The sequence below is a fragment of the Myotis yumanensis genome, unplaced genomic scaffold, assembly GCF_028538775.1.
Source record: "Myotis yumanensis isolate MYYU_CA2020_CCGP unplaced genomic scaffold, mMyoYum1.0.hap1 SCAF_17, whole genome shotgun sequence".
NCBI lineage: Eukaryota > Metazoa > Chordata > Mammalia > Chiroptera > Vespertilionidae > Myotis > Myotis yumanensis.
In genome coordinates this window covers 19,257,689-19,279,408 of record NW_027223768.1, presented here as the reverse complement: position 1 = coordinate 19,279,408, position 21,720 = coordinate 19,257,689, and the positions used below count along the sequence as shown (strand labels likewise).

At 38.3% G+C, this 21,720-nt stretch overlaps 1 protein-coding gene across 6 annotated transcripts in view; it reads right to left on the bottom strand.

Annotated features, from left to right (window-relative positions):
- Positions 1–21,720, bottom strand: part of RABGAP1L (RAB GTPase activating protein 1 like) — a 425,164-nt gene that overhangs the window by 32,372 nt on the left and 371,072 nt on the right. The window lies entirely within an intron of this gene.

Sequence of the window (21,720 nt, the reverse complement as noted above, 5' to 3'; positions counted from 1 at the left end):
ATGTATTTAACAGTGTTAATTCTAACTACTTTATTTTAGGTAAAATTCACTCCTGGCTTCTATCATGCTGAAATGAAAATGATTTATAACAACAACAAAAACATTTTTGAAATGGAGTTAATTTACCAGACAGAAAGAAGATTGTAAAGCTCATCACTGAAAGCACAAAGGAATATGGAATCATTGTGCTGAATGAGATAGTCGAAAATCATTTAAGCAGCTCATCTATTTCTTGCTAGAATTATGTCATCTTTAAAAGACATAAAGTGGTCTAATCTTTTCTGAGAAAAGGCTAAAATCTCACAGAACCTTAAAATTTTAAAAGTAAATAAGTAAGCATTTGGAACTGGACAGGCCAGGGTCTACATGCCTATTTTACTTTTCTTAACCCCTCAGCAAAGAGGTATTTAATCTCTCTTAACTTGACTTTCTTCATCTGTAAAATGACAGGCAAAAAAAAATTCTAGTTCACAATGGTTGTCAGGAGAATTAAGTGATATAGGTAAATTATCTAAAATAATGCCTGGTTCATGGAAATTTTTAAAATTGTTTTTTAATGTATCCCCTCACAATTAATGCCATCTCTTTTGCTCCATAGAATAGAGAAAATCTACTTTTAGGCTTTCCTTGGATAATCAAAATGATATAATCCCTTTAGGAATAAAAATCTTAATGTTTAGGTCCTAAAGGAAGTGACTTAAAATGAAGAGAAACCGTTTAATTTTTTAAAAGATTACAAATGTGTTATTTTGCTAAATTCTTGGTAACGTGGTAAAGGCGCGGGTGATGCGTTGATGCCTCAGTATCTGTCAGGATATCTACCAAAGTGGCCCCTGGGAGGCTCTCAACAGATTGTTTCTGTCGAGTTCAAAACATGTGTATGTATGTGTGACAGAGAGCAAGAGAGAATGGACAGCACCCAGACTGGATATAGAATTAGCATGCAGCTTTCTGGGATGGAGATGATTTAATTCTCTGGAATCTGGCCAGAAGAGTTTAAAAAAAAAAAAAAAAAGCAAAGACACCCATCTTATTGTAATTGCTTTGTTCTTTCCACCTAGGAACACTCTGAAGTGTGGAATGATCTGCTTCTCACCATAACTGGGAAGTTTCCCAACTCAGACCAAACCTGGCAGACAGTGCAAGTCATTGAACAACAACATGATGACAATCTTCATCAAACAAGAAGTCAGACATGCCCCAGAGTGTAACTGATTTACAAAATCTCTGCTGCAGATTGTCATGAGGAATGGTAATCCTTATTACACCATCTCCAGGCATCTCCAACCAGTCACTGAGACTGACTAGAGTGCAATAGAATGGAAAGCACCACCTGCCAACCATGTGCCCTCAAGATCATCAGATGAACAAGGAGAATCTACATGATCATGTGATGAAACATTATTTCTCTTGACCTTGATCAGGGCCTCAATTTCTTCTTGTTTTCTTTTCTCTGTATGTATTAATCATACACTTAGAAAACCAAGTAAAAAAATACTCTCCAGATGAAGTGGCAATCACTAGCACTGAGGGAAAAGAGGAAAGATGTCTAAGAGTTTTAAGCAGTGACAGGTGTTTCATGTATATCCCCAGGGGCAGGGGCAAGGACAGAAGTGAATGGTACTATGAGGAGGGCACCTACCCCAGCAGCCATTCACCCACAGATCAGAAGTATTTCAATATTTTTTGCAACTGAATATCAGTACCAGGGGGTTCCAGGCTGCCCATCAGGCCTGAGAGGAAGTATTTTCTTTTCTTTTCTTTTTTTTAAATATATTTTATTGATTTTTTTTACAGAGAGGAAGGGAGAGAGCTAGAGAGCTAGAAACATCGATGAGAGAGAAACACCGATCAGCTGCCTCCCGCACATCCCCCACTGGGGATGTGCCCGCAACCCAGGCACATGCCCTTGACCGGAATCGAACCCGGGACCCTTCAGTCCGCAGGCCGACGCTCTATCCACTGAGCCAAACCGGTTTCGGCGAGAGGAAGTATTTTCTATACGGTTCTGAAATGTATCTATTCACCAATGATGCAAGTACATATGGCAAGCTTGCTCCTAGAGAATTTCTCCTAAAACTACATATTTTTATATTTAAACTATTACTGATACTATCTTTATATGTAAAAGAGTGTCCTTTTAAAAATCAACCTTGCTACGTATGTTAAGAGGTTCATTTCAAAGTGAAACTTTTTTAAAAAATGCATTAAACACCCTCAATAAGCTAATCCTTTCCCATCTGGCTGAGATTCCAGCATGTTTGGCTTCAGCTTGCTCAGGGAAACAGAACAGGTTCCCAGAACAATATGTTGCTAGGAGACTGTCCAAGCTTATTTATCTTGTGCTGTGGGGTGATATTGAGCATCCACCTGTGATTGGCACGAAGTGAAAGCGGTGAAAGGGCAGAGGAGGAAGAGACACAAGAGCTGATAGGAAACTCCTGTTATTTATGACACAGAGAAAATAGACAGTTACAGTTTCTAAAACTATATTCCAGGATAAAATTAATTTTATTTTAGTGACTGTCATACTGAGTTTGAAAATTTTCTCATCAGAGAAAGGAATTTTTAAAATGCCTTTAGTATGTAGGCTTAATTAAAGGAACACAAAGTCATCAAGAATTATTACAATTATCCCAAGAGCAGTGTAGGTATCTCTCTCAATTCAAATAAATTTAATGCAAGTGTGCACTTGAGGAGTATATTGAATAAGAAACACCAGTTTTTTTAGATGTCTACCTAATCGGGGTCCTGTTCCACTAACCATCCATGCTCTGCCTGTCCAATACCTCCAATTTGGCTAAATTCAGAAAATGTCCTTAAAGAATCCACAATTGTTTGTAAGTGCAACTGATAATGAGAACTTACAACTTCAAAATGGTTATATGTAGGGCTTTGAGGTTAAACAGGCTTGCACTGGAAACCCTGCTCTGTCAAATACTAGCTATGTAATTTTATAAGCAAATCATTTAAACCTCCTACTGGAAACTTCAATTCCTTTTTTAAAAAGGGAGGTAACACAAATGACACCTACAATGACCATCTCCTTTTAATGAGCACATAATGCACACCACAGCACTGAAATAAGCACTTAATCCACTTCATGTTGCCTTAGCCCAGGAGTGGGCAAACTTTTTGACTCGAGGGCCACAATGGGTTCTTAAACTGGACCGGAGGGCCGGAACAAAAGCATGGATGGAGTGTTTGTGTGAACTAATATAAATTCAAAGTAAACATCATTACATAAAAGGGTACGGTCTTTTTTTTTTTTTTTTAGTTTTATTCATTTCAAACAGGCTGGATCCGGCCCGCGGGCCGTAGTTTGCCCACGGCTGCCTTAGCCTCACAAAGTTGAGCTTGGTTTACCAAACCCATTCCATAACATGAGCACTTTGAGAAAGGCCAAGTAACATGCACAGGGACCACAGTAATGACTAGCTCATCAGGCCTTTCTTAACTGCAATGCTCCCTGCCTGTCACCCAGCCAGCACACAGATTCAACCCCAGGCCCTTGCTAAGCCTCATCAGTAACTGGCTACAACCAAAGAACTAATCAACAGCAAGATGATGGAGATGTTATTTTAACACCTGACTGGGAGATAATGCACGTAAGATAAGTCATATTACCCAGCATAAAGTAGGAGTTCAGAAAAATATAACACCCTCCCCCTGAACTTTCTGGGCAAGCTGGAAAAAGGAGTAGGTCACACAGACCGTGGGGTGGCTGCACCAGGAATTTAACTCTGGGAGAAGCCTGCTTAAAATTCCATACAGTATTAAGAGGGGCAGATTGAAATGATATATTTTCCTCCTCTTCCAGCCTTGTGAAAACAAGTATTGAGGCCTAAAGCACCCAGGAGATTTACAGCTTAAAGCAAATCACCTTACATTATGGACTCAGTCCTGCTCAGATGGAACTGTTTTTGAGGCCAATGACTTCACTGAGAATGCCCTTTCTTCTCTATTTCCTACGCTTCTTTAGGATTTCTCTCTGTCCCCACTGCTTCATGTTCTGTGTGTACAGATAACCTGGGTTCTCTCTTCCCCCACATGCAACAGTTGTGGCTGGATCACAAGCATTCCTCCTATTGGTTTTCAAATCTGTTTTTCTCAGATTCTTTGCACAAGACAGAGAAAGACATTTTGTCTCTTCTTCTTATAAGCAAGAAAAATTCTTCTCATTGGTTATCTTCAATTTTAGGTAGACTTACGGACATTTTTTCCCTTTGGGAAAAATTCAGAAAACAATCGTATCTTAAATTGGTATGCTATTACTTCTTTTATTTTGGGGGGGAGGTGCTCAAAATCCACTGTAATATCTCAAGTAAAATTCCACTTCTCAATGAGTCTTTGGTTAGAAATGTACCACTTACATTTTTATTATAGTGTTTGAAAAGTAGAATGACTACTAAGTACTAAAAATTAAGATTGTAAGATAGTAAATAATACACTAAATCTGGTTACATGTTGAATAGCATTGGTTTGATTCCAGGGAGTAGATTAACCAGATGTAGTCCCAAAACTGGGCCATGGAAAGCTGATACAGCTATGCATTCAGAGCAAGCTAATCAAGCTTATTTAAAACTAGACAATGAGACAGGGCAGAAAGAGGACAGGGGAGCCAAGTAGGACTCTGTTCTTTATCACCATCAAGTGCTCCGTTCATTATAGTGGTGCTGGCCTTTCCACATGGGATGCTAAGAAACCTGAAGTAATAGTTTACGCTCGTTGCCGCTGGCCATTAGATCAAAAGTAAATACATATCTCATCCTCATGGTAGGCAGAAGGCTACAGACATTTATGCTATAGGAAATTTCATCCAAGACTAATATGCTGAACAGCAGCTCTATAAAACAATCTGAATCTTTAGATTCAACTTTACTAGTACAGAAATCTGAGAAGGATAAATGGTGGGAAAGAAAGAGGAGGGGAGCCCTTTACTGTGTTCTGTTCATCTATCTACCTTTAAGCAGTGGTTCTCAACCTTCCTAATGCCGTGACCCTCTAATACAGTTCCTCATGTTGTGGTGATCCCCCAACCATAAAATTATTTTTGTTGCTACTTCATAACTGTAATTTTGCTACTGTTATGAATCGTAATGTAAATATCTGATATGCAGGATGTATTTTCATTGTTCGCAACCCACAGGTTGAGAACCACTGCAGTTTAAAGGCTGTAGTGAAAGTGGTTAGAAGTCAGCAGCAGCATTAACCCGCATGGTGACTGCACTCCATTTTTATACACCAACTTTTTTAACATGGGAAGATAAATATCCCTACTTTGCATTTTAAAAGTCAAAACGCCCATGGAACAAATATGTTTTTATCATCTTCCATGAAGCTGGCATGGCCATCCAGGAACGAATGCAGTCTGTCCCCTCAAGGAGCTTACAGTCTGGTGGGGAGAAAGAGATAATCACACAATTTAAATAAAGACTCATTTACAAAGTAAGGTGAGCCTCTGAGGGAGAAGTAAAGGTGGAGGGAGGGAAAATTATACCCAGGCTCTAATTTTGATTGCTTTTCTAAGGAATGACACTCAAGCTGAGACCTGAAGAATAAGTCAGCCAGGGACAAGTAGGGAGTGTTCACAGCAGAGGAGCAATGGCAGGTGATGGGGAAGAGCAAGGCAGGCTACATGATTTGCCAGGACCAGTACAAAAAAGTCAAGGCCCCTGGTTCAAAGTGATGATTTCAGATGGTGCTAGGCAGCGGTTCTCAGCCTGTGGGTCACGACCCCTTTGGCAGTCAAACGACCCTTTCACAGGGGTCGCCTAAGACCATCCTGCATATCAGATATTTACATTACAATTCATAACAGTAGCAACATTACAGTTATGAAGTAGCAACGAAAATAATTTTATGGTTGGGTCACAACATGAGGAACTGTATTTAAAGGGCCAAAAGGTTGAGAACCACTGTGCTAGAGCATTACACTAAGTGTGGGGACCTGTGTGACTGCACAGGTCTGGTGCCCATGAAGCAGGCTCTGGGAAGGGGGGATGCAGTGGAGCTCAAGGCCAACTGGAGCACAGCGAGGAGAGAAGTGACTGCGGAGGCTGCAGAGGTCTGTAAGGTACATGAGCTCCAGGCCAGGGTGCAGGGCCAAGGACTAGCCTCACAGACCAACCTACGGTGTGTCCTTCCCAGTTCCCCTAACAGTTACCAAAGAGCCAGGCTCTTACATAAGTACTCGATGCTAAGGAGGACAAAGAAGATAGTATTTGCTTTCAAGAGGCTTACAAATTGCTGTATAATTTGGGGTAGAATATGATAAGTTCCACAGAAGACTATAAGCACCAACTGTGGGAGACTGAGGCATGAAAATTACCTGCTTGAGGGGGAGAATGTAAACACAGACAGGACTGAAATTAGCATTCTTCTGCCTACAGAGCACTGATGTGCATACCACTGTGGAAATGGCAAACACATCAGCACTCCTGTGTGCCAGGCATGGAATGCTATGTACTCTACACGCACTAATGTATATTAGCCTCACCTCGAGGAGGTAGGGCTATTATCATCCTCACTTTACAGAGGAGGAAACAGATCCCTTACATTAAGTTGTCCACAGCCACACAGCTAGCAAATTCCATCTACGAGACCAGGTCCAAAGTCCTTGCTCTGAACTACTTACTATACTACACTACCATTTACTAATATTGTTTTATTTTGCTTTGTTTTTAAAAATATGTGCTATACTTATGCCTTTTTTAGTTCTTCTCCCTGGCCTTGTGTTGTCATTTTAACCTTTTTATCTACTCACTAAGCTATATATACTGCCTTGATTTGGCTGAGAGATATACAAGAAAAGTAATTTTCCCTAAAGATTTTTCTGTTTTTATCATTAAGAGCCAGAGCTGGCACAAACAGCAATGGGAAATACACTTAGATATGAATTTCTAAAAGAGGATGACATACACAATGCTACTTTCCTCTGGTATTGACAGCAGCACCAATGCGTCTTTGTATCGATGGTCAACTAGAGCTAATGTAGTTATGCGTGATTACTACTGACTCCCTAAGAGTGTGAACACTGAACCAATGGAATTCTGGGAAGCCACACATGGTTCCCAGTGTCCCCATGACCAAATGCAGGGTCCGTTCCATACAGGATTGGGAAGCACATGTATGTATGTGCTCATTATTTCAACAAATATCAACAGTGTGTAAGGCACTGTGCCAGATGCTATGCTGGACAGACACCTATGACAAATCCTTTCATCAATAAACTTACAAAAACTATAAAATTTGATTAATGCCATTACAGACATATAAGCCTCATGCTATCATTGGTTGAGAGAAAATGTTTTCACAAATCCACCAGGAAATTTAGAACAGACTTTAAGGAGGAACTTGCACATAAGCATTATCTTGTCCTAGAGGGAGCTTTTGCTATTGACCATTCACAAGTGTCAGGATTTTTTTAAGTAGATATCAGTAGCCTCCAAGGATTGCAGGCAGGCAAGGCCTTAGGTTTCTTCCCACCACCTTTCTAGGAGGTGGGGAGCTTCACTTGGCCCGGGTGCTCTCAGGGGCCATTCCGCAGGTGTCAGACTGCCTGGCTTGTCAGAATCTTACTCGCAATCTATGCAGAAATAGAGGGGCCTGGTAGTATTTCTAGCCAATCCAATTTAAAATTACGATATCCTTTATGCTAATTGGAAACCCTCTGGTATAGACTTAAATATAAGTAGGTTAAATTTAAAGTAGTTATCTCCTGATTAGGGTCTTCCCAATGACAACCAACTACCCCTAGACTGCGTATTTCCATATCAGGGTACTGCAAATATTAACCAAGTCCAAGGTGTAGACTAAAACAAAAACACATTATATCACACAGTGTAGGTTGGACTATCTTAATGTAAATTATGGAGAGTGTAACAGTAGGATACAGAGAGGGGCAAGATATGGTGGAACAGCTCATTACTGCTTATTTTCTTTCCTTATTCCATAAAGGAAGCAGAGGAAACTGCTGTGAGCAAAGGCGTGAAGCTAAAAATCATGGGCCTCCCAACTATCTAAGCAGGTATATTTGTCTGGATGAGGAGCTGGTGCCCTGGTGTGAGGCACTGCAGAGCAGGCCGGGAAGAATATACTGGAGCCAGATCGTGGAAGATCTAGATCTCTGCCAATTGAAAGTGTGAACCTATTTTGGTAGTTGCTAGTTCAGTGACCATTCTTTCCTGAAACTACAATCAGGCACATGGTCTTAACAGATGTTTGCACCCATTCTGGATATGAGAAGCAATTTGGAATAGAAAAGAACCTAAAACACTTAAAAAATCTTTACACTTTCAATAGCTTACAGGGCTTATAAGGCAGAATACTTGACATTAGAACTCTTTTTTTTAAAGGTCTTGAACTATTTTTTTAAAGGTCTTGTCCCAGTATTGATAAGAAGTCACTGACGTTTTAAAATTGGGCACAAGAAAGATCAAAAGTGTGCTGGTAAGAATGTTCATATGGCCTGGTGGGTGTTGCTCAGTGGTTGAGTATCAACTTATGAACCAGGCGGTCAAAGTTTGATTCCCTCAGGCTCAATCCTCAGTAGGGAGCATGCAGGGGCAGCCGATCAATGATTCTCTCTCATCATTGATGTTTCTATCTCTTCCTTCCTCTCTGAAATCAATGAAAATATACTTACGGGTGGAAAAAAATGTTCCTCTGGAAATGACATACTAGTATATGTTAAACTAAATGGGAGGACAAAGAAAAGGAAAAGGTGGCAAATAAAACTATTTAGAAAGTTATGAAAATAGTTCAGGAAAAAAAGCCTTTGTGAAGAAGATAACAATAGAAGTGGAAAGAAAGAACCATTAAAACCAATAAAAGAGATGTTGTTAAAGGAAGTCTTTCCTGGTGATTTAGGTCAAGCGATCCCTCCCCTCCTTAAACTTCTTTAGAATTAGTTATACAGCATTTAATAATCATATATGGCTGTTAAAAGCTTTGCCTGGGGTGTGAATTTTCCTAACCTAAATAGGATGCCTTAAAACAAACAAAAACAAACTTGGTATCTCCAGCTTTATCCTAACACAAAGCTGAATACTTCATAGATGCCCAAAGCAGGTTGTTTCAGTTAGGTATATTCTTAATATCTCAGGGTTCAAGTGGATTTTGTTAATTAAAATACTGAAATTTTTAAAAAAGGCAGACAAGGGCCTTGTACATATATTTTCCTCGAGTATGGGTATTAAACGAGATATGTGATGACATTGAGCTGATAAGTGGAAAGACACCAAAATCCACTTAGCATAGGATATTTTTGTTACCTGAATGAGAAGATTGTGATGAGCAATTAAAAATGGCAGTTTTCCTTGATATGTTTGACAGAGCCAATAATTACCTCTGCTCTGTGGGGCAATTTCTAAAACAGTGCATAAGAATGAGATAATTTGAGAAGATTTTTTTATGCTATGCAATTGATGCTGCTCCCTAAATTGAAATTCAGTTCTTTAATCTTGGTGGGGGAAAACATAAGAGGAAGAGAAAACATTCAGCATACTAAATGCTTAACACACGAAGAATGTGTATATATATATATATTCATTATATATATATATATATATATATATATATATATATATTCATTATATATATATATCTGACAATAAGTCAAAGAGAATTCTCATTTTGGAAAAAAAAAGTAATATCAAACTGGCTTTCTAGAATTGACTGAATCACTTGTATATGCAGAGCAGATCAAAGGAGAATGTATTTGATATTAGGGTTGGCCACATAGGTAAAGGAAAGGCCAGAAGATGAACTTTTATCTGTGCCTGGTTAAGTCCATGTACCATTGCTTACACGTGAATGACTGCTCCCCAAAGCTTGGTGTGGAGTGGCATTTATGTTCCCATTCCCATGGGAACTGTGAGCAGGCAAGAAAAAGAAGGTATGGAAAATGTATATTTCAACCCTCACTTCTACCCACCGGGCCCTCTCATTTCCATGGGAACAGGCACTGAAAGACTTCCAGCAGCTGAAAGAGAAACTCACTCATAGATTGCAGCTGTGCCAATGTCAGCTGAGAGCTGCAAGTGATGGTTTATAACAACCGTTAACATTTTTAAATGATGTTTTCCCTAATAAATTCACCTCAGTAATACATTACAAGCGAAAAACTGACTATATAACTAGTATGAGGAAGAATACACAAAGGGGTCTTTGGAGGATTGGGCTGTTGTTGTCTTTCATAATTCCAATGATCATGTATCATTTTAAAACAAATGACTGTGACAGGAAATGCAGTGAAGTGAAGAGGGTGCTCACCAAGTCACTCTGATGTACAGACTTCCTCCAAATGGCGGACGTGGAAAAGGAATAGAGTAACTAATTAAACTGGGGTGGGAGGGGAGAGCAGGGATCTAATATAAAAACTAATTACATTTTATTACAAGACACGATGTAAAGATTGTCAGCTACACCTAGACTTGGAACACCAAACCGAATGAACTTGTTGAGGGATCTAGACTTAAGCATTTGTATAAAATTCTATAAACCTACAGAATTGCTATCCAAACCTCCTTGCTTCCCAAGTTCAAAAAGAGAGCTTATACATGTACTTCTTTAGCAAAACATAACTAAAAAGGACAGGCCAGAACTTGCTAAAGACTACCCATTTCCCCTCTACATCCAAGGGCTTTAGAATACATATGTAAAATGATTTATACAGGGAAAATGTGTTATATAAGCTTTTAGCTCAAGGGGAAATAGCCTCATCGATAACCTGAAATGAATTCCATCTTTTTAAAACATGTAAAGGTTGAAAACGGGGAAAAATAATTATTTTTGTTTTACATGTCCATCACTCAGTTTTATCTCTGAGGTTCTTTTTCACTCTTTTTGGAGAGGTCATCATTCCAAATTGTTCACTATAACTCAGCTTCTGTTCACACATGCCTCAGGCAAATACAAAACCTGAACATTATCGAAGACAACTCAACAGAATGGTGTCAAGAGCACTAGCCAGTAAGATAAGGAGGGATATTAGAACAGACCTTTGCTGCTTCTTATTCTTAACACCATCTTCAAGGTGATATTTCCAAGACAAGAATATGAGAACAAACTACAGAGGAACTCCAAGTTCAGATACTTGGTTTTCACTGTTGACTCAAGTCGAATTCTGTTCAAGTTTCTGTGTCAGGACATATTGAGTACCTTCTTATCGCTTAGCACCAGGTACTGGTAGTGCCAACATGTATGAGTAAGACAGATACCTATTTTACCTGCCAGATACCTATTTTTTTTTAACAAAGTATTGCTATTTTTAAATCATTCTTATATAAAAAATACAGGGTAGCTCTCTTATCCCATCCTTCACTACTATAGACCTTGCTGTACATGAGCACTGTACTGAGATTTTATAAATGTCACTTGTGATGTAACATATAATCTAAGCTATAAAATGCAGATTATAGTTGAAACATTAGAAGTGACTTCTTAGGACCCACTGTACATCTATAAATATGGGGCCAAAGTAACTGATAAATTCTAGCACTTTCTAATTCTACGTAAATATCTTTCCTTTCTTTGTTCACAAACAAATTTTTGCTGGCTAACAATTTCCTGAGATACATTTTCATTTTCAAGAGATTATTTATGAATGCAAATATGTGGGGACCAGACAAAAGTAATCCAAAGTCCCTATTAAGTTATTTACTTCATCTCCTAGGATTTGTAAATTTGAGTGGGTACATATTTATATATCTGTTGCATCCAGTCCAGAAAAAGTCAAAGTTATTACTCCTAAATACTCTCAAAACTATTATTCATATGAACTCAGAACAAAGGCATATACAAAAATTTTGTGAAAAACAATAATAAAGGCCTTCTTTGAGAACAAAAAAAGAAAGAAAGAAAGAAAAAGGACACAGAATCCATCTTGAAGAAACTACCAGTATCAAAAAGGGAATAGTTTGAGCATTAAAATAAATATCTGAACAAAACAGAATAATCAACAAAACAGGAAATCCTCAGTCTCTCTCTCTCTCTCTCTCTTTCTCTCTCTCCATAAATAAGTTTAAAGTCTGATTCTGAATGGGATATTTACAGAATTTCAAAGCATCTCACCACAAACTTCTCATTAGTTAAGAAGGCGGATAAAGCAATTTATATGGAGAACCTGGCAGAAACCACCCTTAGTCAAATGATCAAAGTGAGTGTCTCCAGTGATGGAACAATTCGAAATCCAGCTCCATCTGACAGGAGGGACGCAGTGAGAAACACACAGCATGAGCTCTATGATGTGTGGTCAAAGTGTCCACCCTAGACTACCCTAAATTATGAGGAACCATCGACAAGTTCAAATTGAGAGACATTCTAATGAATAAATAGCTTGCAATCTTCAGAAGTATCAAGGTTATGAAGCTCAAAGAAAGACTGATAGATGTTTCAAACCCAAGTACCTGGCTTAGAAAGTGTTCTTAAATTTTTTCTTTAAAATAAATCAATAAATACTCCTCTGAAATTTGAAAGAAAAGGACTGACTTTCTGGAGTTGTTTTGATATAATCCTACATGGAGAAAGGAGAAATACGAGATGATTCCTCTGGGTCCTTTCTAATTTACCGATTCTACCCTATTTACATATATCTGCTTATCTATCACTCAGCGTGCAATGAACAGCAGTTTGAACATGTAGAGCTCAGGACCGCACTGGACAGGCAAATAAACAACCACATACCAAAGAAAAAAGCATGATCAGTCTCAGGAATGCTGTTTTAAGACTTAATTCTTATTGTAATAGTAAGACAGCAAGTCTCAAAAATCTACACCTGGACTCAATGTGGGAGGCAGACCATACCTTCAACAACAGGCCAGCATGTGCAGTCCTTCAGGTGGCATATCTGCCCCTTGATTATAAGCTCAACCAGGAAGTAATAGAAACAATACAATGTTTGTTTTTAGGTTAAATATTAACAAAGCCTTCTGGCTGAAAATAGGATTCACCTTTTTACTTCCTACAGCACCTAGGAGACTAATGGCAAGTAGTAAATGTACCTCCATAGCACGGTCAGGTTATTTCATAACCACTTCAGATGGCTACAGTTTAGCAATTAATCAGTTTTTCACACCTTACGCAAAGAACAGAACAGAGCTATATATGTTATATAAACACAAAAACTCCCTGTCTTCCTCCGCCTGTCATAAATTCACCAGTTGGCTGAGACAACTGGTTCTGGTTCAGTATAACTGAGTAAAGCACATGACAATAGCTGTCTTCCCTAATCTCTTTTTTAAAAACATGTAAGTCTTGCCAGGGCTGAATCAAGCTCTGATTTGGCTCAGAGAACCAGCTTCTATTAAGTTTGAAAAGCCTCACAGAGAAAATTCCTGAAAGAGGATCACAGAAAAAAAGCATTCTGTTAGAAGCCCTGAGAAATGACTTCCCTTATTCAAAGAATTCAAAGTGAGACTTAAAACTAGGGTATTAGAATACCAATCTCACCGTTAGGCCTAAGGATTCTGAATTTTATTCTTGAAATATAATGCAAAAGACATACCATCAGCTTTCTCTTTTAAAAGAAATGGGAGATTTCATCACATAAGAAAATACTGAGTTTCAATGCACACAAATTCATTCCCACCCCCAGAGCCTGGAGGAGGTATAAGTATATTGTGAGCACCGGAGAATAATCAAAACTATGCATTAAGAGCATTACACTGCTTACTTGTCATTTTATTTTAAAAGAGGGGACAATGATGGGATGATTTTTAAATGTTTCTGGTTAAAATTAAGAAAAACAACCAAAATAACACACCCATTAAACTTGAGGGTTAAAAAATTCCAAACTCTTCCCCACTTGCTAAGTTGGAAACTGATAAATTCCTTTACTTGGACTTCCATATTCATTTGAATTTAGAAACTGCACCCATTATAAGATTATTGTTAATGTTAGTAGGTAGGATATCAATATTAGGGATATAATTTTAAATCCTTATCTGTTAAGATATATACTTAAGTATTTATGAATAAAATGATATATCTGAAATTTTTATTTAATATTTCAGCAAAGAACAAATTTGGAGAATGAAACAACAAAAACAGGAAACTGGTGGTCATTGAAGCTGGGTGATAGGTACATGGATATTCATGGTACTCTTCTCTCTGCTTTTGTGTGTGTTTGATAATTTCTAGTATAAAGGGGTTGTTAATGCAACCATACTGTGAGGGTATTATGCTAAGTGAAATAAGACAGATGGGACCCTGGCGGGTAGGTCAGTTGGTTACAGCATCATCCCGATATACCAAGATTTTGGGTTTGAACTCCGGTCAGGGCACATACAATTAATGCATAAATAAGTGGAACAACAAATTAATATCTCTCTCTCTCTCTCTCTCTCTCAAAATCAATTTTTATAAATGTCAGTTGGAAAAGGAAAAAAAACATATGACTTACTCATATGTGGAATATGAAAAAATGAACAAATAAAACAGAAACAAACCCAAAGATACCGGTAACAGACTGGTGGTCAGCAGAGGGGAAGAAAAGAGGGGGAGGGCAAAATGGGTAAAGGAGGTCAAATGTATGGAAACTAGACCTTTGGTGGCGAGTACACTAAGTACAGTATAGTGTATACAGATATCAAGTTATTATGGTGTACACCTGAATATTACATAATGATATTAACCAGTGTTACCTCAATTAAGGAAAAATAAGAACCCTGTCTCCAAATACAGCCACATCCTATGGTAGGGGGTGAGTGTGTGTGTAGAACCTCAACAAGTGAATTGAGGCATGGTGGGGGGAGGGTGTGTGTGACACATACAAATTGGCCCTTACTGATGGTTAAACCACAAACTTTGGATTTAGATGTGTTTTGAGTCAGAGTTCAGCATATGACCTGGACATGTTGCTTTATCTCTCTAAGCCTTGACTTTTGCATATGATTGTTGTGATGCATAAATGAGATAATCTGCAAAAGGGCTTATGGAACAATGCCTAGCTCACAGTATGCACTCAAATGACAGTTGTAGTGTTCTGGTAAGCCTCAACAAACTTTTATAACTTGATTTAGTTGATGCTTAATAACTTTTCATGTGTTTGGTTTTAAAAATGATTCTTACAATTTTATTCCAGTAATATTTTTCAATCATCTCAGAAGATACAACCTTTCTCTTGGAAAACATTCGCTCCTGAAGCCATGGGCTGCCGTGTAAGACAGTCACCATGCTGTGAAGAAGCCCCCATCATTCGGAGAAGCCAAAGAAGGTGTTTCATTCAGCAGGCCTGGCTGAGCACTATCCTTGAGTTATCCCATTCGGCACCTAACACAAGAGTGAGGCACCTCCAGATGATTCTGGCCTCTAGTCTTCAAGTCACTTCTGTTTGTTTAAGTCTCTCCATAAAGGCCCCAGATGTTCTGGAGCAGAGAGAAAGCCACACCCATTATGCCCTGTCTGAATGCCGGACACACTGAACCTGTGAGCACAATGGTCCTCGTTTTAAGATACTGTGTTATGGGGTGATTTGCAATAGATATACTAGAACAGGGGTCCTCAAACTTTTTAAACAGGGGGCCAGTTCACTGTCCCTCAGACCGTTGGAGGGCCAGACTATAGTTTAAAAAAAAACTATGAACAAATTCCTATGCACACTGCACATATCTTATTTTGAAGTAAAAAAACAAAATGGGAACAAATACAATATTCGTATTTGCATGTGGCCCGTGGGCCATAGTTTGAGGACCCCTGTACTAGAACTATAGATTATAGATAATCAGGACTATTGAATCATAGAGACATGCAGACTACAGATAATATATGTGACAATATAGTGCATACATAATATATAGTATAGATATTAAGAGCTATAGAAACAAAGGGGACCACAGAAAGTATATAATTAACCCCCTCACTTTAAAGATGAGGAAACTGAGGTCAATCCACAGCTGCCTGATGAGTGACAGACCCAGGACATGCACTTAAATCTCTTTACTTCCAGTACTAGGCTCTTTCAAAAACATAATTATCTCACAATACAGTTCTATGTTATAAAAGCCTCTTACATCTCTATTATTCAAACAGCAACATTCAGGATATTCCACAAGCTCTCTGTCCAAGGCCAAACATAATTATATTTCTGGATGCAGACAATTTACTGCTTACTACCCCTGGCACATGACAGGCCTCAATAAATGTTTTTTAAAGTGAAGGATTACTAAAATAGGGCAGCTAAAAAAAATCTGTAAATGGTGCAGCATAGATCTTCAATGCTTGTGTTTGAAACACAGAGCAGCATTTTCAGGTTTGAAATAAATGTTTAAGTCATAAAACTATGATTGCCCTTCCCCACCAATTATAAATTCTGGAAATCGCACTTAAGGTAGTCTCAAATGTAACTGCTCAATGACTCCTGATGTATAAATAAATATAATTATGTTTATAAATACAACTATACATAATATAAATAAAATTGGAGGTATCACTGTTAATTGCCTGTAAGCATGTATTCTCCCTTTATTTTTTATTTTATTTTTTTAAATATATTTTATTGATTTTTTACAGAGAGGAAGAGAGAGGGATAGAGAGTTAGAAACATTGATGAGAGAGATACATCGTCAGCTGCTTCCTGCACACCTCCTACTGGGGATGTGCCCACAACCAAGGTACATGCCCTTGAACGGAATCGAACCTGGGACCTTTCAGTCCATAGGCCGATGCTCTATTCACTGAGCCAAACCGGTTAGGGCATCCCTTTGTTTTTTAGTAATATATTTTTAGCTGGGTACATGGCCTTCTGCTAAAGATTGTGCTTCCAAACCTTCTTTGCACGCAGGTACAGCCAGTGACAAGTTCTGGCCAATGAAAGGAGTAGAATTGTCCCATGAAAACTTTCTCCCAAGGCAGAGGCATGCTCTCCCTTTCCCATGTCCACCTGCCCCTCCAACTGGACTGTGGACACAGGAAATGTGCTGGTGAGTTATCTGACCATGAAGATGAGGGCAATATCCCTGAAGGTGGCACACCAAGATAGCCAACACGGGTTACGGGTGACTGAGTCTACGGGTGGGATGTACGAGGGAACTTTTGGGTGACATAAGAGTTCGAAAACTGGATGACAATAGCACAACTCTATAATTATCGTTCCTGAATTTCAACTGGGCTCATGGGTACCCATCTAAAGATGATCTTTCCCGGCCTTCCCTATAGCTTGATGAGGCCATATGATTAAGCAAAAATAATGTATGCCATTTTGTACTAGTGCTCTTAAAAAGCGTAGGTTTTGTCCCCCCTTCCTTTCTCCTGCTGGCAGTGATTTGGCAAGAGCTCTAACAACTCCTTGGACCCATACATCAAAGCCACTGTGAGGATAGCAGAGCTGTCCTGCTAGCCTTGCACTCTTAATTCTGAACTCTGTGTGAGAAAACCACTGAATTTTAAGATAATACAATTACATTACAGAAAATGAAGGCTAGAGTTCACCACTCAACATTTGTCAACTGTAAAGTATCTCAGGCAGCAGCTATCTTTATGAACTGTTTGCAGACCAGCAAGAAGAATGTTCTTATGTAATTACAGAAAATTTTATGCAACAACTTCTGTTAGTTTTCAATATTTAAGTTCTGTTGTAGACAAATATACTGGGGAAATCTATCATGGACATTGAAGTGCATGTATTGAAAATTTGTTTAAGGAATGTTATTGAAGGCTTGTAACTTTTAGGTATCAAGATTTATTTTCTGAAACAATGAACTGGCAGGCTTCTTTTTCATTTTATACAACCACTGATATTAAAATAGTTCTAAGTTTAAAATCTGTCCTTTTTCTTTTTCTTATATTACTCCAATTACAATTTAAGATAGGTAAATCATGCAAAAACTTTTTGTGGGCAGTTCATTCCTATAAAGAAGCTAGGTATTTACTTACCTGTCACATGACTTAAAATAGAACTGTGGCAGATAATCAACCAGGAGAGAGCTGAAAGTCAGAAGGCAGGGCACTTTTCTCCACATTGAGGTTACAGGATTAAGCCTTATAAAATTTCATAAAATATGAGTTTGGTAAACATATCTCCCTTATCAGGAAGATCTTATCTCAGAAAGAAGGTATGCTGTTCTTCAGGAAAGACAAGAGAAACTGCCTGTCCTAAATATCAGTCCACAGGACTGACCTTTCTATCTCTAGAAACGCAAGGTTTAGGGCTGCTACCTACCATGGTAACGGTGAGCGTACAAGTCAAATCTTCTGGGGGAACTATCAAACCCTTATAGTTACATGGTTTTATCATATGGCTTTTGCAAATCAGCATGTACAGAGTGGACTCTGAATGGTACAATCTGTGTCGCATATGAGAGACATACACTTTCACACAGTGCCAGGAATAATTAAACTGAATAATTGAGCTGCTTGATGGGTATACCAGATGACAGTGGAAATGATAACATTAAAGCTGATGCCATTAAAATGGCATGCATGTCAATTATTTTTACTATTTTCTAGTTAAAACCTACAGGTTATAAACATCTGGAATAAATGTCTTAATCATGCCCTAGCCGGTTTGGCTCAGTGGATGGAGCGTCGGCCTGCGGACTCAAGGGTCCCAGGTTCGATTCTGGTCAAGGGCATGTACCTTGGTTTCGGGCACATTCCCAGTGGGGGGTGTGCAGGAGGCAGCTGATCGATGTTTCTAACTCTCTATCCCTCTCCCTTCCTCTCTGTAAAAAATCAAAAAAAAAAAAAAAATTTTTAAAAAATAAAAAAATCTTTAAAAAAAAAAAAAAATGTCTTAATCAAAATACCAGCTTTATAGTCAGTGAAGCTGAAACAGAACAAGTCTGACTTGTTCTCCAACAGATGGAATAAATTTTATTGTTAAATGAATCCTTTCCTGAAAAATCTAGAAGGGACCAGAATTCACAGCTCGTTTCAACTCATTTCATTTCATCTCTTGGATCAATAAACATTTTCCACATGATTAGACACAGCTGGCTCTATGCCAAACAGATTCAGTTTGTGCCCTATTTATCAGCGCTTGTTTCTACCTTACTGTTAATTCATGAGACATTTCTAGATGTGGGTGTGTTCAAAACTTCTTGAGATCAAAGAGCACATATTTGGCTTTTAAAAATATCTCTTATAATAAGGCATAGTACACCTTTGCCACTTAATAAATGCACAGTCCCAGCTTATGCAAGGATGAAACAAATATGCAATCCTTTGGACATATGTTTGCTTTAGGTCCTTTTCCAGAACAATGGATGCAAGCTGCTCTGTCCATATTCTCTTGTCTGAGAGATCCCTTCTGTGAGAGAAGTTTAAGAGGCTATTGGCAGTAAAACCTACAGACCAGACCACAGTCATCTGTCTCATGTGGATGTGGAGCACAGGGATAGTATCTCATTAACACCCATTGGCCATGGACAACGCCATTGACCCATCTTACATGTTTCTTACATAAACAATGACTTCGCAAAAGCATAAATGATTTCCCAAATCAATTTATACTTTAAGTTTTCAAAGGCAAAAAGCACATCTTATCTGTTTACTCATTTGTCCTATAAAGCAAAAGCAGGGTGCCAAGGGTAGGAGCTACTGGAATAGCAACACCAGAAATATCAAGAAGAGGAAGTTTATTAACTGAGCAGGGCTTTTGGTATACTCTGAGCTAGTCTGCACATCACAAAAGCTCCAGGGAGAAAACGGATATCTAAAATAAAACAAGTCCTAGTTCTAGGAGTAGTTTAAAAGTCACTGTCTCCAGAGTCATCTACAGCTCTATCCTATACCATCAAGGCAAGCACAGCCTGGAAGCTGTAAGGATCTTTCACTGCTCAGCCATGTGTGTCTATGTTCAGCAGCTTAGGAGAATCATACCAGTAGCAAGGGAGCTTTGATTTTTATAACAACAAATGATGATTCGATTACATAATAGAAGTATTTGAATAGGCTAATTTCAACATCTTAAAATCTAGACAATGTCATTACCAAGCAATAATAGTATGCTCACAAAATTTACTGCCAGTTTTATAAGCACATCTCAGTTTCTATCAGCATTAGCAAAAAGTCTAAAAATATCCTTTCTATGGATCCTTTTACACAGAAAGATAGAGCTTAGCAAAAGCAACATAACTACTCAAATCACGCAAATTTGCACTCGATTCAGCTATTATATCATTTTGCTTGTATCCAACTGAACAGTTTGCACTCATTGAATAACAAAAAAGTTTGCTCTCTTAGGTATTTTATGAATATTATGGTGTTTTATGTCAAGTAAAAATATCTTTGACTCAGCAACAAAGTGGGACTTCATCAAAATTAAAAGCTTTTATTTTTCATTATCAAGAAAGTCAAGAGACAACCTACAGAATGGGAGAAAATATTTGCAAATCATATATCTGATAAGGGCTTGAAATTCAGAAAATATAAAGAACTCTTACAACTCAAGAACAAATAACCCAATTTTAAAAATGGGAAGAGGACTTGAATAGACATTTCTCCAAGGAGGACACATAAATGGTTAATAAGTACATAAGAAGATGCTCAACATCATTAGGCATTAAGGAAATGCAAATCAAAAACACAATGAGATACCACTTCACACCCATTAGGATGGCTAGAATTAAAAAAATAGCAACATCATTCAACAATGGGGTAAAATATACATTAATGTTTCTTAATTTGATATGGCCCTTGAAATCCAAATTTTTCCCCAATTCAAGTAAATCTTCAGTCAACATCACAGTTCAATGACACTTCACTTCCTGCCATATCCTATCATAGAGCTTTCGAATAAGTGTGCCATATACTTGACCCAAACTGCTTAGATTTTTACTATCACAAATCTTTTGTGATGACAAACTTTAAATTACTCCTTATCAGCAATGCTGGTTTCACAGTTGCTTCCAAAGCTGACTCTATGATAACTCCCTCAGAAATGACATTTATATCCAGGTACCACCATTCTCAAGACTGCAGACTCTTCTCTCAACATCATTTCGGAAATCATTCTAGTCCAAAGGTCTCCCTGTGGAAAATTTTCTATCCACTTCTTTTCCACTACACCCAGTACTACACGGCTTTGTATGCTGATATTTCCAATTCATTTGCTCAGAGTTCCCTCCCCTTGCCCTACATGAACATCTTCATCTCCCATCTGCACTGTCATACATCTCAAAATCTGTCTTTGAATACTCGGGAATGAAGAACTTGTGGAAGCCCTGTGCTCACAGAAAAATGTATATTTGATAATAAAATGAATTTCTCAATATATACTCAGATTCTATTCACAATCTTAGTGTAAAGGCTCCTGCATTTCACTAGATGTACATTTCACAAGTCCAGACTTTTAGAGGGACAACCCCAACTACAGAACAATGTGTAATTCTGCATCCCTGGGTGCTGAACCTCAAGTACAGGCTAATGCATTAATACTAATCCTGATCATACATGTGTGTACATGTGTGTCTGGGAATTCTGGGAAGAGTTCCCTATACTCTCCAGGAGGAAAGAATTGCCCTATGGACTCAAACAGAGAATTTAATTTAGAGAATGCACACAATGGGGGGAGAGGGAGGATAAAACAGCTGCTGGAGTCAGAGGCTGGAACTTGGAATTTAAGTTCCAGCTTTGTCATTAAGCTCTGAAGTCTTAGTTCCCTAACTTCTCAGACCCTTCGTTCCTCATGTGCTAGACAGCCATGAACCTTCTACCTTAGGGATATTGAAAATTAAATAGGCAATATTAGTCTATCACTTTGGGACAAAGTAGGTGCTA